Below are 6,000 nucleotides of genomic sequence, written 5' to 3'. Positions count from 1 at the left end.
TTTATTTTGAGAAAAGATGATATTCTGCTCCTGAAATGTTCTAATTTCTTGTATATCTAGGTATCCATTGCTGGCTGTAAAGATTGCAATTATCAATGACAGATTTGTTTGTTTGATTCATTCTCTGATGAATCCATTTAATTTTGTGGCCACTGCACCCTTCATAGGAAGAGCTGCTACACAGTTGCATGAGAACAGATCAATTTTTGTTTGGCTCATGCACATCTTCTCAAAAACTTAAGTAGGGTAAGTAGAAGAACTTGAGTAGGAGTGGAAGATCAAAGATGGTGAGAAGATATGGGGATATCATCAGTACATCAAGAATGATAATATTAAACATGTATCTGAAAACAGATGATACCAAGCAATTTTGATAGAAATAGTCTCTTTCCCCAAGGAAGTTAAAAACCCAAGTTGGATGAGCTGATTTAGACAGTCATGCCATTCTCAGTGGAATAAATGTATGGAAAGCATATAAAAAGTGCTTGTGCCTATTCTGTTACATTGATGTCCTCTTTGTGTGCCATACATTCTCCAGCCATCTTTCAAAATCTACTACCACTACGAAGTCTTTATTCATTTCTCTGATTCCTGGGGTTCGCTCTAAAGCTCCTCTAGATGTTATCCTGCACATCACAGAATTAGATTTGGAATCATGTGCTATCGTGTATTACTGGATTTTTTTTTTTTCTTTTGTGTTTGCTTTCCTTTCCCATGCAAGTGGAAAGAAACGAACATGGCGAGTTGCAGAATTACTAGGGAAATGCTAGCTGGAAGTCCTCCAGTGACTTTACATGGTAATCTAACTTTGCATTCTTCAAATTCAGTGTATTCTGATCTTCAGCTTTGCAATTCCAAGAATTCAGTCCCAGAAATGGTGATGGATTAGAACATTTATTATATTTTCCTAACACTTGAGTTATCTCAATGTTAAGTGGAGGCGAATTGGACAAAGCAGAAGCTCACAGTCCCAACTACTTGTAAGGTAATGAAGACAACTTCATTCACCAGAATGTCTCTTAAGAGGAGCACTATATGTCTTTCAAAGAAATAAATAATATGTGGAAGCGATGGTGAGGAGCAAGAAAATAGTCAAGTAGAGAAAAATGGCTCCCAAATGGCCTTCTCTAGGACACCATAGCTCCGGGAGAAGCTTTGGCTTTGACTGAGCACCTTGAGTGGTTGAGAGATGAAAAACTGGGAGTCAGAGTCAAGGTAGACCTAAATTGTACTGGGATGCTATATCATACAACTTCAGGTGGTACCAATGGCATCAGAGCTAGGAGGTGACTATGGAGAAGAGGAATGTCGAATGGAGATTTTTTTTGCATATAGATGCACTATATGTCCTCTTCTTTATTTTCCTACCAAACACCTTTAGTAAGTGTTATCATGTTTGATAGTGCTTTTATGACACTGGATTGTTTTGGGGGGTGTAGTATTAAAACAGGCTGAGTTATAAATCTGAGTTGCCGTTGTTGAAAGAATACTTTCTCTGCAGCTTATAAACTAAAGGAGGAAAGAACATTTGAGTCACACATTATTATGGGATAATGATATCTAGCTTTTTGGGTTGTTAAGAGGATTAAACAAAAAGAAAATGTGATAGAAATGGTAGATACTCAACATGTGTTTCCTACCTTCTTATGGGAAAGCCAACTTATATCGACTACTCATAAACTAAACATGTCAATGAAGTTGGTAACAATGAGAAGTCTGAAAAGTGTGTGTGTGTGTGTGTGTGTATGTGTGTGTGTCAGGAACTGCATGAAAAGACCTGTTATAATTACAGATTTTGGAGAACCTCACAAATGAGGAAGGAGAGCACATGGATGGTCCCAGTTGTCAATGGCCTCAGGCTCATAGCCTGCATGCCATTTCTGCAATAGAACTAGCATTGTCAAAGGAGAGAGAGGTCCACATGGGTGTGTCTGGTCTCCCTCCCTGCTCCGCCACTTACCTTGCTGAGCACATTGTGAATCTGTCTTTCTCATCTCCTGCTCCTTTCTCTTTTGATAGCCACACTTTTCTTCAAATATGTTAATATAAGTAGCTTTACTAGAGTCAAATCTTTCTGTTGCCCAGGAGTCATTTGTCTCTTTGAGGTGATCATATTTGTCATTTATTTTATTTTAAGGTATTTAATCTCAGAGCTTGTTGTTGTTGTTCTGAGTTCTGGAGATAGGAGACTGGCAACTCATCAAAACCCCAACTACAAGAAACATTCCCAACATCAAGTATTGTTTCTTTGGGGAGGAATGTTGCTTTTCTCATTGTCTACATCCCCATAATTTCTAGCACAGAACAAGGCACAGAACAGAAGCTCAACAAACACTCACGTATTTCCTGTGGTCCTCTTGATGAAAGAGTCTATATTACATTTCACATATTTCTTACAGCAAAAACTTTTGCCTTATTCTTTTTTTTGGGGGGTGGGGTGGGGGGGGAGGAAGATCCACCCTGAGCTAACATCCATGCTAATCCTCCTCTTTTTGCTGAGGAAGACCGGATCTGAGCTAACATCTATTGCCAATCCTCCTCCTTTTTTTTCCCCAAAGCCCCAGTAGATAGTTGTATGTCGTAGTTGCACATCCTTCTACTTGCTGTGTGTGGGACTCGGCCTCAGCATGGCCGGAGAAGCAGTGCGTTGGTGCACGCCCGGGATCCGAACCCGGGCCGCCAGTAGCGGAGTGCGCGCACTTAACTGCTAAGCCACGGGGCTGGCCCCTTGCCTTATTCTTTTTTTTTTTTAAAGATTTTTTTTGTTTATTTTATTTTTCCCAAAGCCCCAGTGGATAGTTGTGTGTCGCAGCTGCACATCCTTCTAGTTGTTGCATGTGGGACTCGGCCTCAGGATGAACGGAGAAGTGGTGCCTCGATGCGCACCCGGGATCCGAACCCGGGCCACCAGCATCGCAGCGCGCGCACTTAACCACCAAGCCACAGGGCCGGCCCAGCCTTGCCTTATTCTTAAAGTCTATCATTGTTAAGTGCATTTTCTTGAGCTCCAGTAAATTAAAATTTGTAGCAACTTACTCTGTTTCTCTCCAAACACATTTGTAATGCTTGGTATTCTTTATCTTGTTTTCTCTGTGAGTCATATATCATTATACCATGTTGCATTTCTTAAAGTGAAAACCTACAAAAAGTGTATTTTTTTTTTTAAAAATCCTTGATTATTATGGCCTATAGCAATTGAAGTTTGAAATTAGAATTAAGGATTGTGCATTTTGATATAGGTGACCATATAGATGTATTAACATTGTGGCAAGGTTTTCCTTTGCAGGCACAAAGTAGTGATTAGGAAATATAATACTCATTTTTTGCTTGATTAATTATAGCAAAGGCATAACAAAATATATATTGTGTGTTGGAGCAGGCACCATTTGCAAAATTGTAAGTCATGGATAAGCTGAAGTGTGAATCCAAAACATTCTATAAGAAACTCACACAGTAAGTATGAAATTAGCTTTTTGAAGTATTTTTGGTAAAGAGAATTTATGCACTTAAAACATGAAGAAATACAGCTTGAGAACACAATTTACAATTTGAAATAGTCTGAGTTTTCCTCCCAGCTTCCCAATTCTACCACGGCTTTAAGTATGTGTAACTTTGTAAGATATGCAAATAATTATACATAATAAATAATACATAACACATAATATAACCATAATGATAGCTACTATTTTCTAATCACACATCCAAAAGATGCCAGATATCATGCTAGGTGTTCTCCATGGTTATCTGATTTATTCCTCCCAACAACCTGCCAAGTAGGTACTATTTTATTTATTATTATTATTATTATTATAAAACTTACATTCAATGGGATGCACGTATATTAGCTGCATAATTTCATAATTTTGGCAAATGCATGCATTTGCGTATCCAATACTCCAGTCAAGAAGATATTTCCATCACCCAGTAACTAGATGCTATTTTTAGCTCTAATTTCTAGATGAGAAAAAGTAGGTTCAGAAGGGTTAAATAATTTTCCCAATGCCACACCAGTAGGAAATAGCACAGCTGGTGGTCAGACCCATGCTCCTGGATGTACTATGCTAGGACACTCAAGGCTCAGCTTCAACATCTGTGGATTTCCTTTTGTGTTTTTATATCTATAATGGTAGGGTTTAGAGAGGAAACAGATTGGAAGGCAGAGTGGCACTAGCCTAACAGTGCTTGTAACAGTGTTTTTCAAAACTGCTGATCATTACAATAGCCTAGCTTTGTAAGGACAGAGATTCATGCTCCATCTTCAGAAGTTTGCTTTCATGTACTGGAGTGTGGGCCTATAATCTGTATTTTTGGTATGCTTTCTAGGTGATCCTGATTCCATGTATTTATCAGGATAGGCTATGTAGTGCTGTGGTAACACATTAACCATGAAATATCAGAAACATCACAATAAAGTTTACTCTTAGTCAAAAATCCACTGCTTGGATGACTCTCTAGAGAAGATATCCTCTTTCATTATTTTTTTCCAGATTTATTGAAATATAATTGACATATAACATTGTGTAAGTTTAAAGTGTACGTGTTGATTTGATACACATATATTGCAATATGATTACCACCATAGGTTAGCTAGCACCTCTATCATGTCACATAATTATTGTTTCTTTTTTTGTGGTGAGAACATTTAAGATCTACTCTCTTAGCAACTTTCAAGTCTATAATACAGTATTATGAACTATAATCACCATGCTGTACATTAGATCCTCAGAACTTATTCATCTTATAACTGGAAGTTTGTATCCTTCGACCAACATCTCCCTATTACCCCCATCCCACCATTCTACTCTCTTGTTTCTATGAGTTTGGCTTCTTTAGATTCCATGAGGATTTAGGGAAAAGAGAACCCTTTGCACTGTTGGTGGGAATGTAAATTGGTGCAGCCACTTTGGAAACAGTATGGAGGTTCCTCAAAAAATTAAAAATAGAACTACCATATGATACAGCAATCCTACTTCTCAGTATATAGCCAAAGGAAATGAAAACAGGATCTCAAGGAGATATCTGCACCCCTATGTTCATTGCAGCATTATTCACAATAGCTAAGATATGGAAACAACCTAAATGTCCATCATTGGATGAATACATAAAAAAGATGTGGAATATACATACAGCGGAATATTATTCAGACGATGTCCTCTTTGCAATAACAACCCAAGGTATTCTGTCTTTGCCATTGGCTGTGTCACTGGAACGTTTATGTCCTTGCAGGAGAAGAAGAGAAGAGATAAAGGGTCATACACCAGCTCTTAAATCTTTGCCAAATCCATCGCTCAGAACTCATCACATGGCGCTCTTGGAAAGGAGCTGAGAAATGTGGAGGAGGACATAGGTTTGGGGAGTAGAGTCCATGTCTTTGTCACAGTCAGGTTTAGAGAATTACTTTCCTCTAAGTTTCTTTCTTTCTCTAGCAGTTTGTGGATATGATTTAATCTTCTGTTTTCCTAGAAAGTAATACTCTTAATGTGACAACTCTACCATGGCATGGAGTGCTTTTCCTTGTCTTCTCTTTGGCTGTTGTACGCATGAAAAGTGTGAAGCTATTATACTGATGCTGATGGTTCTGCCACCACTTTTCTCAATTGTTCTTTACTTCCTTTAAGAAAGCATTAGTTAAGTTGGTCCTAGCCAGAATGGTTTGTATTCCCCTCTGAACTTGCTGCCAGCTGGATCCCGACATAATATCTGCTGATACTTGGAAGGCAAAGGTTTTAAGATTCTAGCCTCTAGTGGTTATGAGCTGACTCAAGTCAGACCGCCTGGCTTCTGATCCAAACTCCATCGTTTACTAGGTGTGTGAGTTTGTAAGTGACTTAACCTCTTTGAACCTTATTTCCTCTTGAGCAAAACGGGGGTAATATAGTGTCTACCTCATGGAACTGTTGTATGTGTTAAAAATGATAATCTACATAAGTTCTTAGCACAGGGTCTAGCATATGGAGAGCAAGCAATAAACTTTGTCTACTGTTTATAACGGGGTGTCTT

Source organism: Ceratotherium simum, chromosome 30 (assembly GCF_057802395.1).
Source record: "Ceratotherium simum simum isolate JZ-2026a chromosome 30, ASM5780239v1, whole genome shotgun sequence".
In the NCBI taxonomy this organism is placed as follows: Eukaryota; Metazoa; Chordata; class Mammalia; order Perissodactyla; family Rhinocerotidae; genus Ceratotherium; species Ceratotherium simum.
This window is presented reverse-complemented; position numbering follows the sequence as displayed.